This window comes from Panthera pardus, unplaced genomic scaffold, assembly GCF_024362965.1.
Source record: "Panthera pardus isolate Hobbes unplaced genomic scaffold, ASM2436296v1 HiC_scaffold_21, whole genome shotgun sequence".
Classification (NCBI taxonomy): domain Eukaryota; kingdom Metazoa; phylum Chordata; class Mammalia; order Carnivora; family Felidae; genus Panthera; species Panthera pardus.
In genome coordinates, this window is record NW_026526777.1 from 29,991,399 (window position 1) to 30,018,005 (window position 26,607).

Below are 26,607 nucleotides of genomic sequence, written 5' to 3' on the forward strand. Positions count from 1 at the left end.
TCCTGTCTCCTGGATGGCTTAGCTGGGTGTTAGAAGGTTAGAGGCTGAGAACTTGCACCCTTTCTCTGGAGAGGACCTGGCTTCACTCTGTCTCTTGGAGGAGATGCTTTATGTGCAAAAGTTCAAGATAGATCTGGGGCACCCATGAAGGATTTCAACTAGGTCAGTGACTAGATCATAGTAGCATAGTGTAGCATAGTAATCTAGTGGCAGGGTGGTGAACAGAATGGATGAGGGTGCCTGGGAAGATGGGCAGGGAGATAGATTTGGGGGGAGATTAGCTGTATGTGGGACTCTTGAGGGACCTGAGGGCTGGCCAAGCAGTGCACTGTGGGCTGCGGGTCTGGGCCTCAGTGGAGGCTGATCTGGAGCTGTGGAGTTGAGAGTCAAAGTGGTTGTAGGAAATGATATCACAGTCTGGGTGAGGGAAGCAATTTTCAGGTGTCCGTTGTCCATATTTACACCCTTTTCTGAAACAGATCCCCCTGAGAACAAGTCAGCTTCCCACTTTACAGGAAACAGGCACCCCTCTTGCCTACCATCTTACTGTGATGTGTTTGGGGAGTGAACAAAAACCTGGGCTCCAAACAAAGGGGCCATTCTAAACACTGACGCAGGTGTGAGAAAGTGAGTGACTAAGGACTGGGCCACACTTCCTTTTACGAATCAGGTGGTTTTGGCTGTTTGCTTTTAGCACTTTTGGAGGGAGACCTAAACATAATTTTTGATGATAGATTACAAAGTGATTGTGGGGTTCTGGCTAGCCTGGATGTCAAAGATTTGAGCAACAATGGTATAAGTAGAATACTTCCATTCCTTCACTTGTGTATTTTGTTAAAATTTTTTTTAATGTTTATTCATTTTTGAAAGACAGAGACAGAGCACAAGCAGGGGTGGGGTGGAGAGAGAGGGGGACACAGAACCTGAAGCAGGCTTCAGGCTCTGAGCTGTCAGCACAGAGCCCAAGGTGGGGCTCGAACTCACAGACCGTGAGATCATGACCTGAGCCAAAGTCGGACACTCAACCGATTAAGCCACCCAGGTGCCCTCACTTGTGTATTTTGAAGTGATTCTCAGTGATTGCATCTGTAAAAAAAAAAAAAAAAAAAAAAAAAAAAAAAAAATGTAGTAAGATGTAATTATGCCAAACTATTTCAGTGTGATTCAAAGGCATCCACAGACCCATGAACTAATATTTGGAAAATAAACCCAGTTCATCTCTAGTAATGGATATATTTCCAACAAAATTTTAAAAAATTTTTAAGTTTATTTTTGAGAGACAAAGAGCGCCCGCAAGTGGGGGAGGAACAGGAAGAGAGAGGGAGACACAGAATCAGAAGCAGGCTCCAGGCTCTGAGCCATCAGCACAGAGCCCGATGTTGGGCTTGAACTCACAAACCGCGAGATCATGAACTGAGCCGAAGTCAGACGTTCAACCAACTGAGCCACCCAGGAACCCCCTCCAAATTTTACTTATTATGTTTAATAATTGTCAAATTTTGCAATATACTTCTGATGCTTTGATTGTGTATTACCAATAATTGGAATTTATTACTACTCAGTATTACTATTCAGTCCAATTTTTTTGCATGTATTTGGTGAATTATGGTCACAGAAACTTTTTTCTTTTAATTTTTATTTCTAATTTTTAATTTAATTTTTAATTTATGTATATAGTTTGTGGATGAGATGCATGAAAAGCTTATTGATAACAAAAGACTTTGAAACATAGAAATAAATTGGGTTTAACATCTGTGGGTAACACAGAAATTTGTACATGGATGTTTCTAGCAGCAGTGTCTACAATAGCCAAAAAGTAGAAACAGCCCAAATGTCCACCAATTGATGAATAAATAAAATGTAGTATATCCATATAATGGAATATTATTGGATTATAAAAGGGAACGAGTACAGATACTGCTGCAACATGGATGAACCCTGAAACGTTATGCTAAGTGAAGGAAGCCAGTCACAAAAGACTACATATTGTATGATTCCATTTGTATGAAATGCCCAGAATAAGCAAACCTGTAGACAGAAAGTAGATTAGTGGTTGCTTAGGGTTGTGGTAGGGGACCAGGGAAAGGGGAGTAATTGCCAATCAGTACAAAGTTTCTTTTTGGGGTGATGAAAATGTTTTATCGTGGATTCTGGTGATGATCGCCCAACTCTGGATATTCCAAAAACCATTGCATTATACACTCAAAGTGGATGGATTGTATGATATGTGATTCATATCTCAGGAAAGCTAAGAAAAACACCTGTGGGGAAATGGAATGGAAAATACGACTTAAAACAGAAAAAAAGAATAATGTACAATTATTGACTATTAAGGATCTTGGCATTACAAAGCACCATAAACTAGATTCTTTGCAACCATTTGAACTTGGGTTAAAATGTGGACGTCAAACTAGACATTGCGGGTACAACTAAGAGGTAGAAGGAGAGCAGGGAAGACTGTTTTCAGGTGGAAGGAGTGTCAGGTGTCAATCTGGACTGGGCCAGCCAAGGACTCCAAGCCATCCATTGGATCCAGTTGGCAATTATGGAGTCCTTGACTTTGACATTCTCCTTTCTTACAGACTACAATCCAGCGTGGAGGCTGGTGGCTGGAGGCAGAGTTGAGAGAGGTTAGAGAAGAGAGCAATAGGGAGGAAGTGAGGACACCAGCTGTGGACTGCGCTTAAGAAGTTAGAACACAGAGATAATGGGGTGGCAGTTTGCTAACTTTGGGGAGAAGTGGTGTAAAGGTAGTTGTTACTACTCTACAATGCAATCAATTTGAACACGTTTGTGGACGAAGGGCGAGAGAGTGGAGACGGGAAAGACGCTCATTTCTGCCACGGGCAGAATGTTCTGCACATCAGCCAGCTTACTTCAGAGTTGTGCCTCTCTCCTCCAGCAAGGGGGGGTCTGTCCTCACTCGGTAGTTCTGCGGGTCCTCCCAAGTCCTTGTTCAGGCAACAAGCCACTATCTTCACATACTGTTTCCTAAACTGCTTATCTCATTTTTAATGTTGCAGATGTTTAGGGCTCCGACAGAGTAGGGGTGTGGGTGGATAACAGGCTTGCTCAACATTCTTTTGAATCTGACTGATTTAGGGTAAGAGTGGCTTCTAAAAACTTCTTGGGTGGGAGTGAAAACAGAGGCTTTAAGGTCAAAATTTTAAACTCACCTTAGTTCACGTGAACTCTGCTGGAAGTGAAGAAACCAGTCCTCCTCAAATACTGGAGGAAATGGGTCCCACAGAGTGGGAGGCGGACGAGATGCCTTTTCCTTCTGTGGCCTGAGCCTCCACACGCCAGCTGGGCCCCAGAGCGCATGGCTGAATCTGCAGCATGAGACCGAAGAGGGTCATGTGAAAATTCACAGCGAACAGGGTTTTTCCCCACAAGGTGCTCCATTGTTACTCCAGTTCACTTGAGCCTACTTCATTATTTTTACACTCTTACGAAATGCTCTCAACAAGAACTGCAACAGTAAAGAGAAGAAAGGAAGTATTTAGAAATATTAAGAGAGAGGCGTGGTTGGGACAAAGCATCTTGCGTTATCGTCCGCTGCAATGAGGAGGAGAAGACTGAGCCAAGGGAATTTCTTACATTCCTCATGTATCTAGAGCCACACCATCCATGTGAAGGTCACATCGGATGGACACAGTGAGGTCATGGTGAGGGAGCTGACTTCCGCTAGATCTCCTCAGTCTTTATATACTCTCTTTTCCTGGCTTAATGTTAACACTTGGCGAATTACAGACTATGTCACAAGGTGGCCAAAGAACGATGGGGTTTCAGGTAGATGTATCTGAAGTTCCTTGGCATTGAGGGAACAGTTTTCCAGGACATAGTCTGGTGGAAACATACTAGCAGCGATGGTAACAATTATTAACGGGAGACATTATTTGTCTTTGTTTTTGAATTCCTACGTAATATTGTCATTGCTATCGTTACGGTGTTTTGTCCCGGGCCCTTAAGCTTCCCTTGCCCCCTGTGTGGCTAAGAGCACTGAGAACACAAAGATAAATAGTACACAGCCTCTCTAAAGAGCAGTTCTTATTCAGGTGTCCATGGATCCTTGTCCTTGGATGGAATTCAGCGGCTTTGTGAACTTGAATGGAGAAAAAATTACATTTTCAGTAACCTCTAACTGGAACGCAGTATTTCCTTCAGAGAGAAACGGCGATGGAAGACACAGTAGCCTCAGCCGTACCTGTGACCCGTGGTCACCAGGAAACACATATATTTTCATATACATATCCTATCACAGCTGTGTGCAGCTCTCTTGAAATATTGCATATACATATCGCTACTTTGAAATAATGGCAGTTATTTGACCTACCGCTGGATATTGTCATTTAATACATCCGTAAAAAGGCACGTGTTATTACATCAAATATGTGTTTTGATAGTTCGACAACCATATGTCGTGATCAGTTCACTGCACGCGCCTGTGTAGTTTATCTCATTCTGGGAAGTCTTCACAAGACTGCCAAAGGTGACTGAGGCACGATAAATGGTTAAGAACCCCTTTAGGTGTACAGGTTCATGGAAGGGGTGAGTAGAGGCAAGAAATATGCCCAGGAGCTACAGGAGCCCAAGAAGGGGGCTGACTCGGCTTCAGGAGATTCCTGAGCTGCATCTGGAATAAAGCGTGAAGAGCAGAAGAAAGAAGCAGGAGGTCACTTGCAGGGAGAGAACACAATGAGCACAGGCGGCCTGAAACCACCAGGCCTCTGTGGAAATGGGGAGTACTGAGTGTTAAATGCTTGCTTGCTGTACTGAGTCTTGGGGGTTAAAGAATGAATCAAAGACTCAGTCTAGAGGGTCGGTAAGCTCATGTTTTAGAACAATTTTTATGGGGACATGGACAGGTTTCAATTTCCTTGAAAGTAATTCAGTGGCATATAATAATTTTTTTTTATGAGAGAGAGAGCTGGGGAGAGAGAGAGAGAGAGAGAGAATCTTAAGCAGGCTTTGTGCTCACTGTAGAGCCCGGTGCAGGGCTTGATCTCATGACCCTGGGATCATGACCTGAGCCAAAATCAAGAGTCAGACACCCAACCGACTGAGCCACTCAGGTGCCAGGGGTATACAGCTTTTACAAACAGCTTTATTGATGTATGCTTCGCATACAATGGATGCAGATATGTGTTAAGTTTTGACGTGTGCATACATTGTGAACACGGCACAATCCGGATGCGGGATATCTGTATCACCCCTTCCCCCAAAGTTCCCTAGAGCCCCTCCTGTCCTGCTACCCCATCCTTCCCCTGACAACTGCTCATCTGTCATGTAGAGTCATGTGCTTTTCCAGAATTTTATGTGAATAAAATCATGCACAATGTACTCTTTTTGCACTGGTTTTGAGCATAACGCTTTTGAGATTCATTCATGCTGTTACAAATCAATAGTTCATTCCTTTTTATTGTGAGATGTATTTATTATAGAAGTGTGTATGTTGAGAAGGGGGGAGAGAATCAACCGTTGTTTTCCTAATACAAAGTTTAAAGAGGGAGCGGGATTTCTACTGCTTATCAAATGGGAATATGGGTTAAAAATTGAGAAATGCTGGTCTGGAGTGTGGTCAGAGTGCATTCCAGCCCAAGTTTTTTCCTACCGTCGATGTTAAACTCAAGCACATTTGGAAATATTTTAGACCTGAAAGAAAGCATCGGGACATCAAAACAAGCACCACAGCTGAGCGGGCCTTTGCAACCACAGGCTTTCTGATGAAAAGATTTGTGGAGACTGCCTAATGAAGTGTTCAGAAAGCATTCTGTGTGTCATCTGTTTTCCTGACGACCTCCTCACTGGGTAGATAAGGGGCAAGAATTATTTTCCGTGTTGCACAAATAGGAAATGAGGTATAGTGAGTTTGAGAGAATTATTACTCAAAATAGAAGTGAGTCAGGGGCAGATTGAGGACTGCACACGACCTCTCCTGATCCTCTAATCCTAGCCTTGCTGGCAGGCCGGGCTGGCCCTAGGTTTTGAAGAAAATACAGTGATTTCACTTTCACTTTTGTGCTTGTGTGGGTTGTGATAGAATCTTTACATTGGAGGAGTTAACGGGTTCTTTTTGTTTGTTTCTTCTTCCTTTTAAAAAATTTCCCCCTTCCAACTTGGTAAATGCCAACATCTGTGTTTACTCCATTCGGTTGAATTCAGCAACCAAATACCTGTTTTGCGCAAGGCTCCTTACCAGGCATGGAAGAGGCACCAAGCTGGATAAACCCTGGCGGAGCCGGTAGAACAAAAGGACCAAATGAGAATTGAATGCTGTTTCTTACCGTCTTTTGAGTCATGGGAAATTTGAGAATCTGGTGAAAGTTACGGGTCCTCTCCCTCAAAAAAAAAAGAAAGAAAGAAAGAAAGAAAGAAAGAAAGAAAGAAAGAAAGAAAGAAAGAAAGAAAAAAGAAAAAAAAAGCACATATGTGCGCACACACACGATTTTGCAATGATTTTAGAGCGTTTGAAGATTTTCCCTTCCACTCCCGAACTTGTCCGTAGAATGACCCGAGGGTATTTTTTAGCATGAAATGAAATAGTGATGCCTTGAAGGAAGCACAAAGCCATAGTCACTGACTAGAAAGAGAGATTAGAGATAAGATCCAGGTGGGTCACAGGGGCTGGTGGGGCTGGTGGGGTAGGTATGTTTTGAAACAGGCCTGTCTAGTTAGAGGTCAGGCATTCGTCTCTATGAGGCAGGATTCCAGCAGAAGGAAGGAGGGTAGGAAGTAGGAAAACTCAAACAATCCAACAAGCAGAGTTTGGCAGGAGGAAGATTACATGGTGAGGAATCATCAGAATCATTAGAAACCATCATAGAAAGATAGAGGTCTTATTGTGAGTGACATTGGAAGCAAGGTGAGTACTCTTCCCCCCGCCACCCTGAGTGAAGTATCTGTATTGCCTTTGATTTATTTATTTTTCAGGTAGGGGTTTTGGAGTGTGACTACTACATCCTCATCGTAACGAACGAAGGAAGTAACAAAACCCAGAAATTCTCAAGTCATATTATCTGATCTCTATTAATAGTTGGTATATTTTGTTCTGGTTCGTGAACATCGTCATTCCTCATCACTGTCTCAACTCTGACCGACCACCCTTGTCATAAAATAAGTCCTATAAATTTACCACAGTTTTTATAGCTCTTCTCTGTTTATGTTCCTTACGTTTTTTTAAAGATTTTTAAACAATTATTTTAGAGAGAGAGAGAGTGAGAGAGCGTGGGAGGGGCAGAGAGAGAGGGGGTTAGAGGATCTGAAGCGGGCTCTGTGTTCACAGTGGACAGCCCAAAGTGGAGCTCGAACTCACAAACCGTGAGATCATGACCTGAGCTGAAGTAGGACACTTAGCCGACTGAGCCACCCAGGCACCCCTCTTTATGTTTTTTTAAAACACAACAAACATTTTATACAAATATTGTTCTTAATTTCTTAAGATTATTTTTCTTATTTTGAGAGAGAGAGAATGAGAGAGTGGAATTGGGGAAGGGGAAGAGAGAGAGAGAGAGAGAGAGAGAGAGAATCCCAAGCAGGCTTCATGCTTTTAGCACCGAGCCCAGTGTAGGGCTCAAACCCACAAACTGTGAGATCATGACCTGAACTGAAATCAAGTCAGACGCTTTACCAACTGAGCCACCTAGATGCCCCTGTTCTTAATGAAAACAAAAACAAAAACAAAAAACCAACAACTATTATTACTTTAGGACAGATACACAGAGGAGGAATTATTGGTCAGTGTGTATGACCTTCTTTGGAAGATAGTAGGCTTATATTAGTAAACAGCTTTCTGAATAGTTATTTGCCTGCTCTCTTACTTTCTTCTCTTTATTTACTTATTTTCTTTCAGTATCCTTTGCTCCTTAGTGTTTCTTAAATACTGGAGCTCCCCACTTCCCCACCCATCCTGGGCCCTTTCTCACTGAACACGTTCTCTTCTTGACTCTCATTCACAATAAACATGTGTCAAATGCCTGTCATGTACCAGGCATTGTGTTTAACATCATGACGTGTAATTTTCACCACGTCCCTGTCACATGATGATTAATATCTTCATTTTCAGACGTAGACACCGGAAAGGAAGGTTACTTTCCCAGGGGCATAGCCCCAGAGGCTCTTGGGGAATGTCTCGGGTCCATCACCTTAAGTGTGCACCTTCAGCTTCCACGTCTCTGCTGAGCTCGCCAGCAGCATGTTAACGGCGCACATTTCCATCCAGGGTTCCCATGGATGCCCCAGGCTCAATATGTCAAACACAGCTTCCAACTCTTACCTGCAAACTAGCTTCCCCATTGCGTAAGTCCCTAATCCACCCTTAACAATGATCTTTTCTTTTACCTGTTCCTAATCACCCTACCCGGGTTTCATGCACCAATTCCTTGTCCACATCCTATATCCTCCCACCCACGCGGACATCACGATTCCAAGACATGTAGTGCAGCTTTCACCTCGGTCTACCTGCCTCCACTTAACTTTCCTCTCACCATTCCTACGACTGGCAACTTGAGCAAACAGATTTCTAAAACTTATCATGGTATCTCCCCACCTTAAAAACTTTCAGTGGCTCCCCTTTACCTTCAAAATAAAATTCAAGGTTCTTAGCACGACCTCTCCGTGTCTCGGTTGCCGCACCCCTCCCCTCCTGTCTGCTGCTTTCCCTTTTCTTTGCTCTGGTTTCCAATCCCAGGGAACTGCTTGAAGTTATAACAAATGGGATCCTGGCTCCCTCCTTTCTTCTTGACCCTGTAAACTCCCATCCCTCACTTCTCCTGGCTGACTCTTTTTATCTCTCAGATCTGACTGCGGTGGTAGGGCGAGGGGGCCTTTCCTCCCTTCTCTTTCCTCACCCTCCCGGCCGCCTCCAGCAGGCCTGACTCCTTCACAGAGATTATCAGATTTTATTTTAATCCTCTGATTACTATTGTGTTTTTCCATTTCCTTGACTGAGACTTTTGAGAGCAGAGCCTGAGTTATTTGATCGTCTTTGTATCCCCATAGACCCCAAAGATGCTCAGCAAACGTTGGGTGAATAAGCTGTGGTGTTTCCCCAAAGCCTCTGCGCACTCAGTGCACATCCAATACCGTTTTTTTCTGTCCTATAGGGCACATAGAATTGAGACTTTGCAGATTTGACTTTATAGGAATGTACCGCAAAAGTCCCTGAATAAAGGGGCACCTGGGTGGCTCAGCAGGTTAAGCGTCCAACTTCGGCTCAGGTCATGGTCTCATGGTTCATGAGTTCGAGGCCCGTGGCTCCGCGCTGACCATGCAGAGCCTGCTTGGGATTCTTGCTTTCTCCCTCACTCTTCACTCTCCGCTCCTCCCCCACTTGCGCTTTCTCTCAAAATAAATAAATACGCTTTCAAAAAAAGTCCCTAAATGAGAATTCATTTGACTCTAGTGTTCCGAACTGTAAAACCATTGCCTGTTTTAGTCAGATAGCTTCTGCTAGTAACCTCCTCCACCCCCAGTTTAGCGCCTACAACAACCATGTGTTTAGTCCGTGATTCTGTGGTCAGGCGATTCTGGTCTGGGCAGCTCAGCTGACTTCTTCTGGGCTGGCCGAACGGCTAGAGTCAGCCAATGAGTTAGATGGTGACCAAATAACTAAGGAAGGCCTTGCTGATAGGTCTCGCAATTGGCCAGAGAGCCTTGATGTGTCTCCATGTTTCTTCTCCAGCAGGCTGGCTCAGGCTCATCCACACGGTGGTGTTAGGGCCCCAGATACAGCAGGAGAGGAAACCCTCGCTGGGGAATTAAAGCCACCGCTTGTATCACATTTTTTTTCACAAGTCACAGGACCATCTACGATGCAAGGGATAGGAAGGTCGACTCTACCTTTTGATGGGAAGTGCAGTATCCCACTCCAAGAAGAGAATTCGTGGTCATTTTTACAAACACCTCCCTGGTCACCGAGTACATAATTTCCACAGTATCTGAGAGATACTAGGCACTTAATAAAAATCTGGATTTTTGGATAATTTATTGGCCACATATACAAATTGCGTTGAAGCATGCCTAGGAAAAATTGAGTTCCAGTTTATCTTATTTTTGGATCCTTGATATTAGTGTCACACAGAATGCAAATATTGCAGAGCTATTAATAAAATGTTAACATCAATACCTCAAACGCATTTTTGGAAAAGGGAGTTATTGAAGAATATTGAATTTAATGTAGAATTGAATTAATTAAGGATAATGGCCAAAAGCCTGATCATATTGGACAAGTGCCAGGTATGGATCAAAAGCTACAGAAAAGTTTGGTTTGCATTTAAAAAATATCTTGTGCATGAAGCCGCTCCATATCTGTATGCCTCATTGTCGTTTCTATGCAGAATATCTACCTACTAGAATTGTTTCGTATTTCTAAAATTGTTTTCTGTTTTGGTCGGGTTACAATTTTAGCTGCCTGACGTGATTACAGGCATACCTAGTTTTATGGTGCTTTGCTTGGTTGTGTTTTGCAGATACTGTGTTTTTTACAAATCGACGGTTCAAGACTTCAGTGGGGGAAGTAACAACAGATGTGAATATTAGCAAGAGAAGTGGAATATCGCAGCGGAACTGGAAGATGGGACTGAATTGTCGTGATCTCATGATAAAACTTGAATGGATGAGGAGTTGTTTCTTAAGAACGAGCAAAAGAAAGTAGTTTTTGAGATGGAATCTACTCCTGGTGAAGATGCTATAAAGATTGTTGAAATGGCCACAAAGGATTCAGAATTTACATGGACTTAGTTGATAAAGCAGGAACTTTGAAAGAAGTTAAACTGTGGGTGAAATGCAATAATTTCTACATTTCACAGATAAATCATTCAGGAAGGGGGGAGTCAATCACTGTGGCAAACTTTACTGTTGTCTTATCTGAAGACACTACCACGGCGACACCAACCTTCAGCAACCTGCACCCAGATCAGTCAGTTGCCATCAGCATTGAGGCAAGGCCCTCCATCAACAAAAAGATTATGAGTCTCCCAAGGCTCAGATGATGGTTAGTGTTTTTTACCGAAGTATTTTTTAATTAAGGTTGTACACTGTTTTAGACATAACGTTATTGTTCACTTAATAAACCACAACATAGTGTAAATATAGTTTTATATGCACCAGGAAACCAAAAATATATATTTGGCTCACTTTATTTGCAATATTTGCTTTATTGTAGTGGTCTAGAAACAAACTGCAATATCTCTAAGGTCTGCCTGTATTTTCCAGATACGTGTGCTAGATTTGGGCCACAAAACAGTGGCAGAAATAAGGAGCAAGGTGAACGGTGTCTATCATTCTTGCATGCAAGCGTCCACCCATCCCACCAACACAGAGGGTGCACTACTTACACATCAGTCATTGCCATAGGAAGAAGAATCATCCAAAATTCCCTGTCTCCAGAGGTTCAAGGTTGATGTTGCGGAGAGAGACACATGAGTACAGTCTCAGAAAGAAGTGCTAATAAACTTTTACATATTATGCAATGGAGCCTAGGTTTTTAACATTGTGGGTTTTGTTTTTTTTAACATGGGTTCTTGGGTAACATGTTTTTTTTAACATGGGTAAAAAAAAAGTTTTTTTTAACATTTATTTATTTTTGAGAGAGAGAGAGAAAGAAAGAAAGAGCACGAGCTGGAGAGAGGCAGAGAGAGAGAGGGAGACACAGAATCCGAAGCAGCTCCAGGTTCTGAGCTGTCAGCACAGAGCCCGACATGGGGTTTGAACCCACAAGCTGTGAGATCATGACCTGAGCCGAAGTCAGATGCTTAACCTACTGAGCCACCCAAGTACCCCTAAACATTGGTTCTTAGTATAGGAATGACAAAGCTAACAAGCAACTCCAGTATTTTTATCAAGGACATCTACCCAGGTATTACTCCTAGAGATTTTTATTCATTAAGTCTTAGTGGGGCCAAACCATTTGCATTTTGAAAATGCATAAGGGTCTGGGGGTGGGGACTCATACTTAAGAAAAATATTTTATAAGGAGGGGGATGGGCTAAATGGGTAAGAGGCATTAAGGAATCTACTCCTAAACCATTGTTGCACTATATGCTAACTAACTCGGGTGTAAATTAAAAAATAAATTATTTAAGTCCAAAAAAAAAAAAAGAAAAATGTTTTATAAAATGTTAGTGTACAGTTTAGGTGTGATAGTGTGTTTTAATTAAGCTTGGAGGGGAAGAGTGGCCACATCTTTTACTTCTTAGAATAGACTAGTGTCATTAATAATTAGACTTCATTATTACAAGGTAATGCATACTCTAGAAAATGTATAAATGTATTATAAAAAGAAGACAGTAAGAACTACTGATAATCCTCCCACCCAGGGATGACCACTATTAACATTTTCGTGAAAATTCTTTCACCTTTTTCCTGGAAACATACCACAAATGATCATATTTTTTTTGTATGGACTGCTTTTCTTATCGAATATATTGCGATCATATTTTCAAGTTGTTAACTAATCTTCTACGGTATTTCAAGCAATTCAGTAGTATCTGTTGTACCTACTTTAAATTGCATTATTTCACTAATATCCCATTCTTGGTGCCGGGGATTCGCAGATGAGTAAGACACAGATATTGTCCATTAGGAGTTTTTGGTCTAGTAGAGGGGACACATATGTAAAAAAGTATAACACGACTTAACTTAGGAATTACTGGAAAGAATGCCTTGTTTTGTTATCTTGGCAAATCCAGATCTGCAGAATGTCCCTTGACTTGGCTTTGTTTCCTCGTGAGTAGATTCAGATCATGCATTTCTGTTGAAAATCTACGCAGGTGAGTTTCCATCCTCTCAGTGCATTTCTTCAGATGAGGTCAGTGCAAGGCCTGATCGCTTGGTTCAGAAGCGTTCCACCAGGTTTCTTTACTGCAAAGGTAGCTGTCCCCTTGGCAATTAACAAGTAATCTGTTGGAGGACACAGAGTTTGTGTGAGTATCCTTTCTTCCAGTGGCCTTTCACCCCCTTGTTTTAGCCGGAATCCATTGTTTCAGTGATGGCTGCAAACTGGTGGTTTTCCAGTAGATCATTATGTCTACATTTACTTGTTAGCAGGCTGTGATTTCATATAGCCAAGTAAAGTTAATTCGGGAATCTTCTGAGCCTGCCAAATATTACCTTACTTGGAAAAAAGATCTTTGCTGATGCAGGTAAGGATCTTGAGATGAGGAGTTTACTCAGGTGGGCCCTAAATTTAATGACAAGTGTCTTTGGCAGAGGGAGACTTAAGACAGGAGAAGACACAGAGAAGGAGGCAATGTGTCCACCGAGGCAGAGACGGGACTGAAGCAGTCATTAGGCGAGAAATGCCAAGAAATGCTGACAGCTGCCAGAGCTGCAAGAGGCAAAAGTTGGATTCTCCCCGAAGCTTCTGTAGAAAGTACTGCCTGCTGACACCTTGATTTTGGACTTCCGGCCTCCAGAGCTACAGTTCTGTTGTTCAAGCCACTTGATTTGTGACATTGTGTTATGGCAGCTACAGGAAACTAATACAAAGATAAAAAGGGTTGTCTTTGCCTCTCTGAAATGGTCTAATTTCATTATCCTGTTCATTTCCTGTATATCAAGTACCCAGCCTGAAATGATCTTGTTTATTACTTGGATCTCCTGCTTAGAACATGTGCTTCCTAAGGGCAGGGATTTGCTTTTTCCCTTCCCTGTTGTATCCTCAGCAGCACTTAGCACAGTCTCTGGCAGACAGTAGATAGTCAAGAAATATTTTGTTGTCTCCCTACTTCCTCATCTACTTGTCTCTTACATTTCCGAAAGTCGGGGTTGTCAAAGTAGCTCAAGGGTCAAATCCGGCTGTCACCTGTCTTTATAGGATTTATGAACGAAGAATGATGTTTATATTTTTAAATGGTTGAAAAGTATGGGGCACCTAGGTGGCTCAGTCAACTCTTGATTTCGGCTCAGGTCATGATCTCGTCGTGGTCTGTGAGTTCGAGCCCTGCATCAGGCCCTGCTTGGGATTCTGTCTGTCTCTCTCTCTCTGCCCCTCTCCTGCTTGCTCTCTCTCTCTCTCTCTCTCTCTCTCAAAATAAATAAAAATAAAAACTCTAACTGGCTGAACAATTAAAAGGGGGCAATTTGTGACATGCAAATTATACATACTTCAGATTTCTGTGTATGAATATTAAGCTTATTGGAACACGGCCACGTCCATTCCTTTACATCTTATCTACGGCTGCTTTCAAACTATACTATGGAGTTGAGTAGTTGCAATAGAGTTTATGTAGATTGAAAAGCCTAACATATTTACTATCTGGCTCTTCACAGGAAGGGTTTGCCCAACCCTGTCCTAAAGGATGAACAGAAATTGTTTGAATACTGATAGCCTCTCTGCCTCTTTACCTTCAATTATTTAAAAAAATTTTTTTTAGTGTTTATTTATTGTTGAGACAGAGAGAGAGAGACAGAACATGAGTTGGGGAGGAGCAGGAAGAGGAGGAGACACAGAATCTGAAGCAGGGTTGAGGCTCTGAGCTGTCAGCACAGAGCCCATCGCGGGACTCAAATTCACAAACCATGAGATCATGACCCGAGCCGAAGTCAGATGCTTAACCGACTGAGCCACCCAGGCGCCCCTCTTTACCCTCAATTATTAATGTGCGTGTTTAACTCTCTTTCACTCAAACCTTTCACTCAAGGCCCCAGTGGTGGTGACTGAATTTGTGTTAATCCATCGGCTCTGTACCTCTCTATCAAGGTGCATATGGTGACTGTCAAACAGGAGGAAACCCCATGCATCTCATGGAGCTTGAACCCAAGCCTCTGACATAATCTGTATGGAAGGCAGTAGGTGTTGAAGTGTAAGCAGGCTCTCATAAATGGATATCTGTTCCTTAGGTCAGTATTTTCTAATCCTTTTCTTGGGACTTGCCTATTACTTTGCTAGGCTCAGAGGCTCTGGTCTCCGCATTTGTATCTCCGTCCTCTCCACCTCATAGTGTAAGTACATCGAAAATATTCACAGGTGCCCTTTTTCCTTTTCTACCATTTCCGCTCCTCTGTCCTAGCTATTACAACTACATAGCTAAGGAGGAGGGTCAGAGGAAGGAGAAATAATAACAGTCAACGTTTATTAAGTGCACAGAACAAGGATTCTTCGTGTTTTTGTATGCATTGTCATTTTTAATCTTTTCGTTAACATCTTTTCTTTAAAAGGTTGGTACTTTTGTTGTTCTTCCATTTTACAGATGAACAACTGAGGCTTGGAGAGGCAAAGCAATTTGCCCAAGGTAGCACTGTTGTAAAACAGTGGAGGCTGAAATTTGAACCCAGGCAGTTTGATCCTCGGTCAAGCTCTTCTCTATTATGGTAATAGCACATGCACACTGGCGTCTAGCAAGAAAGCAGGGCGGGTAGGAAATGTGGGTGCCTTCCTGTTTTGGTAGTGGCATTTTGGTAACTCCCTCAGGTCAAAAACCAGGTCCCCGGCATCGCAGATGGACCCTTTTCTATCAAAGGGACTCGAGAGCCCTAAGGGACCAGAAATGGGATAAAGGACAAAAAGACTGATGAATGTGTTTTGTGCGGGTGTGGGGATAGCATTACTTTGCAAAATTCAAACATCTTGATAAGCCAGGACGTTTCTTGACTCAAACCATGATTGTCCAGAATATCAGGGGCCATAAATTCAGCAGAACTGACCAGACCAGCAGGGCCTGAGGCGTCTGTGGAATGTTAATCATGTTACTGGGAAAACAGGAGTGGTCAAATAAGTAGGGGGAATGTTGAGTTAAACAAAGTGGAGCAGGATTCTTGATAGTAGATTTCTGTGACTCTCCAAGCAGGGGATATCGTACAAAGCAGTGACTGGACTTAGGTTACAGGCAGATGCCCACCTCATGGGACAGGTGTTCTGGAGAACTTGTTCGGGTAATCATGCTTTAGGCCTTGCCTTTTCCCCTGTCCGGTTTAGAAAGCAATCCCGACACTTTGAGAGGCTACAGGAAACTCTGTGTCGTGTGTCCGTTTACTGCTACTTCTCAACTAGGAAAGAGAAAGGAAAACACCATGTTTCCAGCTACTGGAAAAACTTTGTTTGAAGGGATGTTGGAACTAATAATACAAAATTAGATTAAATGGTTTTTGAGAGCCTTTCAGTTATTCAACCGCGATGTCTCTCAGTTACAATTAAAGTAAATCAGAACCTTCCTCAAGGGTTAATGTTTTACATATTTCAGTTTGCCCAAACCTTTATATATTTCTTAACCACTGAGCGAGACTTCAGAATATAAAGCACGCTTAGTTTCAAATGATAAATGCAATTCACATTTATGTGACTAAGATGTAGGAATGGTACCTTTGTGCTCTGGTAAGGTCACCATGGAAATATGTGGAGTTTTCTTGTAGTTTTCAGGAAATAAGGTGTCATTGTTAGGATAGTTTCCTGTCATAAAATATTCTCTAATTTGGTTTAAAAATAGCAGCCTTAGATGTTGTTTTTGACTCAGAAATCCATAGGAAATCTAAAATTGAATGTTGTTTGCGTGTATGTGTGTGTGTGTGTGTGTGTGTGTGTGTGTAAAAGAATTTTCCATAATTTCCACAGACAAGAAATGAGACGTTTCTATTCCTGGTCGTGCACAATTGTAATGACATAAGTATTTACAACATGCACATGTGAGGGTGAACGGACACTGAAAGTAGGGAAACTCTGTGTTGACTTTGGCGATGGGCTACGTGTGCAGAGAACCATTCTTCATTTGCCGCCATTTCCACAATGCCCGGTTCTGAGAGTTGGTCACCCCAGCCAGCTTAAGGCTGTCATCTGTGGCTGTCAAACGTTTGTTTGTTTACTTGAAGCTTCTTTGGCTCCAACCTTGTTACGAGCTTCCACTTAAAAACAGCTAAAACATTTCTGGTTGGATGGAACAAGGACTTGTTTTTATATGCAAAACTAGTTTGTCCCTAGTTCCTTCATGTAACGTATCAGGAAAAGTCTTTCCGGTGTGATTAAAGAAGTTAAATATTGAGGACTAAAAACCTAATTAGAGAGTTCTTGGGGGGAAAAAAGCACAAACACCCAGAGTGCCAGCTGGGGAACCCGTGTCCTCAGGATCTCACAGCCCAGTTGTCTTTTCCTCTCTCTTCCCCCTTCCTTCCTTCCTTCCTTCCTTCCTTCCTTCCTTCCTTCCTTATTTATTTTAAAAATTATTTTTAAGTTTATTTATTTTGGGGGGAGAGGGGCAGAGACACAGGGAGAGAGAGAATCCTAAGCAGGCTCCGGGCTGTCAGCACAGAGCTCAACGTGGGGCTCGATCCCATGAACCAAGATCACGACCAGACTTGAAATCAAAAGTCAGATGCTTAACTGACTGAGCCACCCAAGCACCCACCTCTCTTCTTTTTTTATTTTATTAAAAAAAATTTTTTTTAACGTTTATTTATTTTTGAGAGACAGAGCACCAGCGGGGAGGGAGTAGAGACAGAGGGAGACACGGAATCCAAAACAGACTCCAGGCTCGGAGCTGTCAGCTCAGAGCCTGATGTCTCTCTTCTTTTGTAAATTGTGGTACAGTATCTATGACAAAATTCATCAATTTAACCATTTTAAAGTGTACAATTCGGTGATATTTAGTATATTTGCAATGCTGCGCAATCGCCGCCATTATCTCATCCCAGGTCCTTTTTATCACCCCAGAGGCACCCTGTCTCCCCATTCTCTCCTTCCCACAGCCCCTGCTTCCTGTCTCTACAGATGTGCCTGTTCTGGACACTTCATAAAAATGGAATCATGCAATACGTGGTTTTTGTGTCTGGCTTCTTTCACTCAGCATAATGTTTTGTTTGTCCACATCGTAGCAGAGGTCAACACTTCGTTCCTTTTTATGGATGGATAATATTCTATTGTATGAATGTGCCACATCTTAGCCGTTCATCCACTGATGGGCATTTAAATTGTTTCTGCCCATTGGCTATCGTGTTGCTGCTCCTGCTATCACAGCATGCTGCTGTGAACATTTATGTACAAGTTACTAATTGAAAACTCGTTTTCGATTCTTTTAGGTATATACCTATGAGTAAAGTTGCCGGATCGCATGGCAATTCTATGTTTAACTTATTGAGAAACTGTCAAACTGTTTTTTTCTTGTCTTCTAAATGCTTCTCTAAAAAAACAAAAATTCACCACAAAATTGATATGCCAAACTCAATTCTTGCACCGTTTAAAGAATGACTATGTTTCTAGACTGAATATTAAAAGCCTGAGAATTTTCTTTGAGGATAAAATCGCTTCAGAATAGTTTGCTAAATGAGCAAGCAAGCACAAGCCACTTCGATTTATTTACTTCCTGCCATAGTTGGCGATTTCCTCAAACATTCGGCCTTTTACAAAATTCAGTATCTCTTAAGAGGATGGTTATAAATAGATTATACTGTCATTGTCCACTTTGGTTTTATACTTTTTTTTCTGGGTCAAATGGAAGCTCTCTAATCTCTTTTGTGATTTGGTTAAATGTAGGGTAATCCAAGGGCAAATCCGAGTTAGCTACTCATCTTTTTTTAAATGTTTACTTTCGCTTAAATTTCATGGTTGCCTAGAGCAGGATAAAAAAGAGATAAAATGATTACAGATAATGCTGATAATTTCTCAACATCAAATTGGCTGGTGACTATCCTTGTCCCAGCATCAAGCGAACCTAATGAAGAATGGGGTGTTAGACTGCCACGGACAAAGTGAACTCTAGCCCTTTGCAGAAATCTCCTTGGCCCTCAGCTGCTCCCTAGTGGCCCAGCCTTCCCCAAATATTTAACAATCAGTATGGCACCGGTATCAACCAGTCTGCACAGAGGACATGGACCATAATGTGATGCAGGAGGTTCTGGAAGCCCCCTATGGGTCAAATGCGATGCTGTGGTTGCCGGAACTTGAGATGGTCTCTGGATACAGGTGCTGGGGTTTAGAGGCAGTGGGCCTGGAAAGGAGTTAGGATAGTGACTATTTACTGACTGATATAGAAGCGTTTTACTATTTTAATAACCAGTCTGGGTATACTGCTAATTGAAGATTCTGTTACCAGAAACTGATTATATTCCTTCTTCCCTACCATCGTTTACCAGAAATCTCTGTCTTACCCTACTGTCTGCACAAGAAATGGTTACCACTTTTCCTACTAGAGAAATGGTTACCTAAGCGCTGTTGTGCTTACTTACCTCAGCTACTGATGACGAGGAGACAACCATTCTACCCCAATCAGTCTAGGAAGGTTACTGTCTTGACCAGCAATCCCTTATACTTCAAGGCATTTCTTGTTGGATCTGTTTTACTTAGCATGGCCAATCTTTTTTCCTAAACTTTCAGTTGCCCTCGGCCTTTGTTTTGTTCAATGACGAACCTTTTTTAGGCATTTTTCAATGCCTAAAAATAATCACACACACCCCCGCCCCCACCAAGGGAAAAAACCACACACACACACACACACACACACGCACGCACGCACACAGTCTTAGAGTGGCATTCTAGGCCCCGGTCTCATTTCTAACTTCTTTTTCAATTACAATTTCTTTTACGTAGCCTTCTTGCATCTACAGAAACATGTCTTCTCCCCTCAATGTACCTTTTCCTTCACTGTCTCCAGTGATGCTGTGGAAGGGGTATGTGACCTAAGCTGAGCAGTCAGCGTTTTCTCAGGATCGATATAGGTGCCTTAAGGCTGCCTGAGCCTGGAGCTGTCATGGCCACGGAAAGACCTATCTGAGAAAAACTCAACATGGCAGCAGGGCTGAGAGAGCAAGGCGATGGGAGATTGTGGCCTGACAGGCATTGGTTGAGCCTAGGGCTCACTGCTTGGACTTCCTTGGTGCTGGGACAATACATTCCCTTTTTTGCCTAATCTGTCACTTATGAGAGTGAGACAGCATGTCTTTCAAGGCACAGGTCATACGCCAACTCTTTTATGCTCCTCCTCAGTTCAAATAATCACCTGATTCCCCTGCCTCCTCTCTCCCCTGGCCCTTTATTTGTGCTGTTTGACACTGCCTGGGGGTGTGCTGTTTTTCATTCTTCATCCTGCTAGAAAGTTAGGGCCCTCAGGAGGCCCGGGAGGATCAAGACCAGGCTACGTGGCCTTAATTAGGGGGAGTGGGTGGTGAGGCACTGAGTACTGGTTGCTCTTTTGTGAGACTCGGCAGGGAGAGAGAGGAAAGGCTGGTAGGAAAAGGGGTAGGGTACTAGGCTCTAAAGGTCTTAAGAAAGCTCAGGAAAGCTCAAGAAGAAAAAAACACAGGCCTGGGTATGAGCATTCATGTTTATAAATGACAGGAGCCAGGGAAGAGGGAGGAAGAGCATATCAAAGCAAGAGGGCCAATTGCACAGGACCCGCAGGAGGGCCAGAATGAAGAATGAGAAGGAAGGTATTTATTCAGAGGCACAAGCGGGAGAAAATCGAATGTATTAAGATATGGTGACATTTTAACACAGAGAGTTGAAGGAACACATACTTGATGATTTTAATCTCAGCAAGGCAGCAAATCATCAATTTACTGGACAAATTGCTTACTTACATTTTTTAATTTTAGATTATTTTTCCTTAAAGCTGCCTTGAGGATTAAAGAGCCGTGTCTTTATTTTTCTTCTAAGGGAGGGTCACCTCTCCCTAACTTCCAAAAGGGCCTCCTTGTCATACTTTCTTTCTACACCCATCTGTGCTTTCTCCAGAGTCCAGCACGCAAAGTGCCAATGGTATCTCGTCCCTTCATTTCTTGAAACAGTGCAAATGCTTCCCAGAAACTCTAGAATGAACTTTCTAGTCCTTAGCTTAGCACCAAAGCCCTAATATTCTGTCATAGCCCAGCCCCTGGGGATGTATGTGACACATAGGCTCTGCCTACCTATTCAGACCATCTTCAAACACTTCTTGCCCTCCCAACCCCCTTGTCCCTGACTCCCCCTGCACACTTCCACGTGGCTGAAGGTACTTGGCATTTTCTGCCAAAACTCTTTCAGCCCTCGAGATCTTTCTACATAGTGCTTCAGTGTAACTCAGTTAACATTGATTGAGCACGAAAGAGATGCCTGATGCTGTGGTAAGACTGCAATAAGCTTACTCCAACTGGTTGACCAGGCAAACTCCTCTTCTGAACATCCTCTCAAACCCCTCTTCTCTGGGAGGTTTTTCTGGAACGCTTTAGAGAGGAACTAAGGAGCATTGATTATACAGTACGATCACATCATATGTGAATGTAACTTAATTTACTTATGTAATTCAGCTCTGCACTTTTCTTACAACAAGGACTCAAAATGTGAGCTAATTACCTCATCTGGGAGTCAACTATAAAATATGTTACATACTCTTGTTTGTTTTCCCTTTTTTTTGAAAGTAAACTCCACCTCCAACTTGAGGCTCAAACTCACGACCCTGAGATCAAGAGCCACATGCTCTACCAATTGAGCCAGCCAGGTGCCTGCCAAAGCATACTGTTTTTTGATACTTTGGACATTACTCTATACACTCATATTGTTGTATACGGTTGTATGTATCAACATTGTATGTTATGGGCAATTCAAGGGATTTCCCAGGGAATAATTTTGAGTATACCTGATTTTAGGCCTTCCACCTTCCTAAGACTGAGTTATGGTATGAGGTGAAAATTGCATAAATTATACTTGAAAAGGTTTTAAGAAGGCATTGGGTTAAGGAGTGACTTTCAAATCCAAGAATGATAGCTTTTTCTCCAGTGCTTTAGTTGAACACGAGATGAAGTTCTTGGCTTGTGTTCGGGGCCCAGAGTGTCTTGAAACACTAGACTCTGGCTGGTGTTCACCATTGCAGAGGCATTTATGGAATGAGATGCCCAAGAAAACCACAGAGTAATGTTCACTACAGTCTAGGCCCTCATCTTCTGGAATGGCGTGGGCTATTTATAATGTTTTATTTCTCTCTTAAATATTTTTTAATGTTTTATTTATTTTTGAGAGAGAGAGAGAGAGAGAGAGCACGAGTGAGGAAGGGGCAGAGAGAGACACACACACAGAATAGGAAGCAGGCTCTCCAGACTCTGAGCTGTCAGCACAGACCCTAACGCAGCGCACAAACCCACGAACCATGAGATCATGACCTGAGCTGAAGTCAGATGCTTCACGACTGAACCACCCGGGTGGCCCTATTTCTCTCTTTAAAAAAACTTACTGAATGAGTATACCTGAATTCACTTAAGTCAAATACTGATATGATGTGACCCCACTGTACTGGTCTGAGTTCATGAGAGAATTCTAGTCTGGGAATGTGTTGGGGGAATAATCAGTGTGGTTGAAGCTATGAGTCTGGAACTGTTGACCAAGGGGAGTTTATGTCAGAAGTAAGAGTGGGGTGCCTGGTTGGCTCAGTTGGTTAAGCATCCAACTCTTGATCTCAGCTCAGGTCATGATCCCAGGGTTGTAGGACTGAGACCTGTGTAGGGCTCTGCAATGACAGCCGGGAGCCTATTTGGGATCCTCCTTCCCTCTCTCTCTGCCCCTCCCCAACTCACACTCTCAATCTCTCTCTCTAAGTAAAAAGAAGAAGAAGAAGAAGAAGAAGAAGAAGAAGAAGAAGAAGAAGAAGAAGAAAGAGTGGACAGCCAAGGGTCTAGCCTAGGTGAATGCTGATACTTATGGGGCAGGAGGAGGGGTGTCCAAAAAGGAATCTAGAAAGGTATGAGCCTGAACAATGACTTGGAGGCCAAGGAAAAGAGCTTTAAGAAAAAGATCGTAGTGAGAAATGTCTGATGCTATAGAAGGGGGCATTCCCCTATCTTAATTAAGTCAGATAAGGCTACAGGGTGTAAGTCCTTTGGATGTAACAACTTCTCCAAAGTACTCTTTGCTATTACACAGTTGAGAGGCTCAGTGAGGGTAGACATCAGATGGCAGGGCAGGGAGGTAGGAATGGGACACTCACTTTTTCAGTCATGTTGACTTGAAGGGTTGAGGGCAAGTGTGGAAGGTTACTGGAGAGGAGTGAGGGCTAAGAGAATGCTTTAAAATTAAACAGAATGGACATCCTTGAGCCTGTTTTTATGCTGCAGAGGAGAGGCAGTTGAAAAGGAGATTAGAGATACAAGGGCATGGCAGGGGGATGATTAACAGAACAAGGCCCTGGAGGATTTGGGAGGGGATGCTCTGAAGGCCAGATCCAATATTTGACCTTGGACAAGAGAAGGGGGAGGGAAAAAGAAAGCAAGCTTTCTGCCAGCCAGGAATGGGCCTAATTTGTGTCCATGTCCCGTGCACACGGTGCCTGGCACACAGCAAGGTGCAGGGTGGGGGAGGTAGGAGGATGCAGATAACGCTGGGCTGCAGGGTGGTGGGTTGGAGGGGTGGGACTGAGAGTTGAGAATCCTGGCCCTTACCTGGTTCCCAGGAGAAGAAGACGGCAGGACCATCTGTTGAAGGTGTCAGAAAAAGTGGTGGTATTTGAAAAGAAGCTATGGGTTGGGAGGACCCACTGGAGCAGCTGGAAAAGGAGAAGGAAGAAGCCGCCGTGGTGCAGGAGAGGCTCACGGAGGTCAGGGACCATGAAATTAGAGGCCAAATCTGTGGGATCGTGGAGTCTTCTCCAGCAACGTGCAGCTGCACATAAGTAGGAGCCAAGAAGGCTGGGCTGATCGCAGTAAGTAATCCAGGTGGCAAGAGGGTAAGGGATTCCTCTCCGTTTCTCCTTGCACTGGCTTTCCATTTCTCCACCTAAAACCTCGGCCCCTACCCAGTCCTCGGACACAGAAGGGCAGTCAGTAACCGGGTCGAATCACAGCGAACCCCTGAACAAGCCTCAGGGATCCAAGTTCCTGACCCCTGGGCTTCTGGGCATCTGTAGTGCCTAGCTGAACTTCATCCCTACTCTGCCTGGGCCTTATCTTGGGGGCCCTGAGCCCCTTACAGCTGCACAGGTGGACCTTTGCTCTGATCTTATTTCTAAGTTTCTGTTCCAGCAACCTCAGCCCTTCTGAGATCTGGGGCCCTGCCTTTTATGTATATGTGTGTGATAACATTTACCTTTTCTCTTCTTTCTTTTTCCAGATGATAAAAGTAATACATGCTCATTGTAGAAAACTTGGAAAATGCAGGAGGAACTAAAAAATCACCCATAACCCTGCCTCCCAGGGGTAACAACTATTAACATAGAGAATTGTTCCAGTCTGTGTATTTTTTGTATAAAATAAGATAATATTCTTTAAGTAACTCTGCCTTTAATATTAAATTGTGAATATTTTTACATGCCATTAACCATCTGTTGAAAGCACAGATACGGCATCATTGCATTTTATGGCTGTAGAGTGACGTCTTTAATCATATTTTCTTCTCTGCTTTGCTCTAGTTTGTCCCCTCCCCTTGGGTTCACACCACTCCCTGAAGTGTAGTTTGGGCTTTGGGACCCTCCACGCATGGGCTTCCTGGTGTCAGTCTGGATTCCTTCCTTCTCTAGATTGAGGGGGGACTAGATTTGTCTGGAACACCCTTCCTTCCCCTTCCCCTTCCCCTTCCTGTTCAGGCTCACACCAAGATGTTCCTGAACCTGGGATGGCAACCTTCTCCCCTGTTTACTTCCACAGTTTGTCTTGCCCCCTCCCCATTCGTCCTGCTGAATGTGATAGACAGCACTGTCTGATGTCCTGGGGCAGGACCTCTGAGTACGTAACAGTAGCTTAAATTAGGAGGAGAATAAAGAAACAGCAATCCTACTCCCAAAAGATAATCGATGTTACAACTTTGGTGTATTTCTTTCTTGTTTTTAATACATGTGTATGGGCTTGCATATATGTGTACACATATGAGCTGATATAGTTGGGAGATGAATATATATTTTACGTATATTAATAAATATTATATATAAATAGTAATAAATTAACAAAAGCAATAAATCCTATATGTATTCCAGTTATTTTCTCTTTTATTTTCACCTTCCCGTCCTTCTTGAAAAATTACCTTTGAGATGATATATGTAATAATTCATGTCCATGTAATATCTAGGGTTGCCAGAGAGGAAAGAAGGCTCTCTACTTCAAACGTCTATATTAATAGGCTTTTGTTCACTTCTGGGTATTTATGTAGATTGTATCTGATTGGCCACAATGAGGCTGGTGGTTACACGCTTATTTTTACCTTTAAAAGTTCATCAAACTTAAAAATTCATCAAGTGGATTTATGATTTGTGATATATATATATATATTTATATTTATGTATAGGTATATATAAATATATATAGGTATATATAAATATATATATAGGTATATAGATATACCTATATATAAATTGGAACTCTTATTCCTTAAAATATTGTGTTTTACTGGAACAAGTCAACATGTACTCTAATAATACAGATTACTTTTAATAACATATGAATTGTTATTTAATTAGCTTAAAATTTTATTATGGTATGTCCTTTTCCATTTTCTTTCTTTTCAATTAATCTTATTGAACCATAAAATACTGATTGCAGTCAGTTTTTAAACAATTTTTTTTTAATTTATTTTTGAGAGAGAGAGAGAGAGAGAGAGACAGCATGAGCTGGGGAGGGGCAGAGAGAGAGGGAGACACAGGATTCAAAGCAGGCTCCAGGCTCTAGCTGTCAGCACAGAGCTTGACGTGGGGCTCAAACTCATAAACCATGAGCTCATGACCTGAGCCAAAGTCAGATGTTCAACTGACTGAGCCACCTGGGTGCCCCTGATTGCAATCAGTTTTAACTGCAGACAGTTATTAGATGGCCACTATAATTTTGCTGGGATGAGTGGTTGGAAATCAAAGATTACATTTTTTCCCAGATTTATTGAGATACAGTTGACAATTGAAGATTGTATGTATTTAAGGTAAACATTTGGGTTATTTCCTAACAAGTGTTTTTGGTGATAAAATATAATGGTTAAGTAAATTTATTTTCTAATAACCTACGACACAAATAATTTGCTATTTATGCTCTGTTGAGGGAAACAGCAGACAGAAATATCAAATATTTAGTCATTATTTGTAATCGTGCTGGACATTGTTGTTTTTGTCATCCAACATCCCTTCCCCATTTCTGTGACACAGTGCTCTATTTTTACTTTTGTGGATACATTAGTTATCTATTGCTGCATGACAATATTACCACAAACTTAGTATCTCAGAAAACATGTCTCACAGTTTCTGTGGGTTAAGAGTCCAGGCCCAGCTTAGCTGGATTCTGCAAAAGGCTGCAAAGTGTGGGCTGGGGCTGTGTTCTCATCTGAGACTTGACTGGGAAAGTATCTGCTTTCAAATTAGCATGGTTGTTGGCAGAATGTAGTTCCTTGCAGGTTGTTGATTGTTGTCTGAGGCCAGCCCCAGTTCCTAGGGGCCAAAGTTCTTGCCAGTTGCTGGACCGAGGGTCTGGTTTTCTTGCCAATTATTGTTTGGAAACCAGTCTCAGTTTCTAACAGTTTGTGGGACTGTGATTTATAATAACAAATAAATATTTGGTTTTAATCCCTGTTCTTGGCATAGAGTTCCTACAAACATTGAAATTTCCTAAGTGATGAAAGCCATAAAGATGTCTATTGTTGTGAAGTGACTATTATTATTATTATTTAGAGAGAACACAAGCAGGGGAGAGGCAAAGGGAGAGGGAGAGAGAGAATCTTAAGCAGACTCTGCACCCAGCATGGAGCCCAAT

The 26,607-nt window shown here is 42.5% G+C and overlaps 1 long non-coding RNA gene across 1 annotated transcript in view; it reads left to right on the forward strand.

Moving 5' to 3' along the window:
• The window catches only part of LOC109255976 (uncharacterized), a 32,948-nt gene extending 21,457 nt beyond the window's left edge, over positions 1-11,491 (forward strand). The window contains exons 3-4 of the long non-coding RNA XR_002075454.2: positions 10,470-10,993; positions 11,215-11,491. This is a non-coding gene — a long non-coding RNA (uncharacterized LOC109255976). The remainder of the gene's footprint in view (positions 1-10,469; positions 10,994-11,214) is intronic.
• Positions 11,492-26,607: the final 15,116 nt, after the last annotated feature.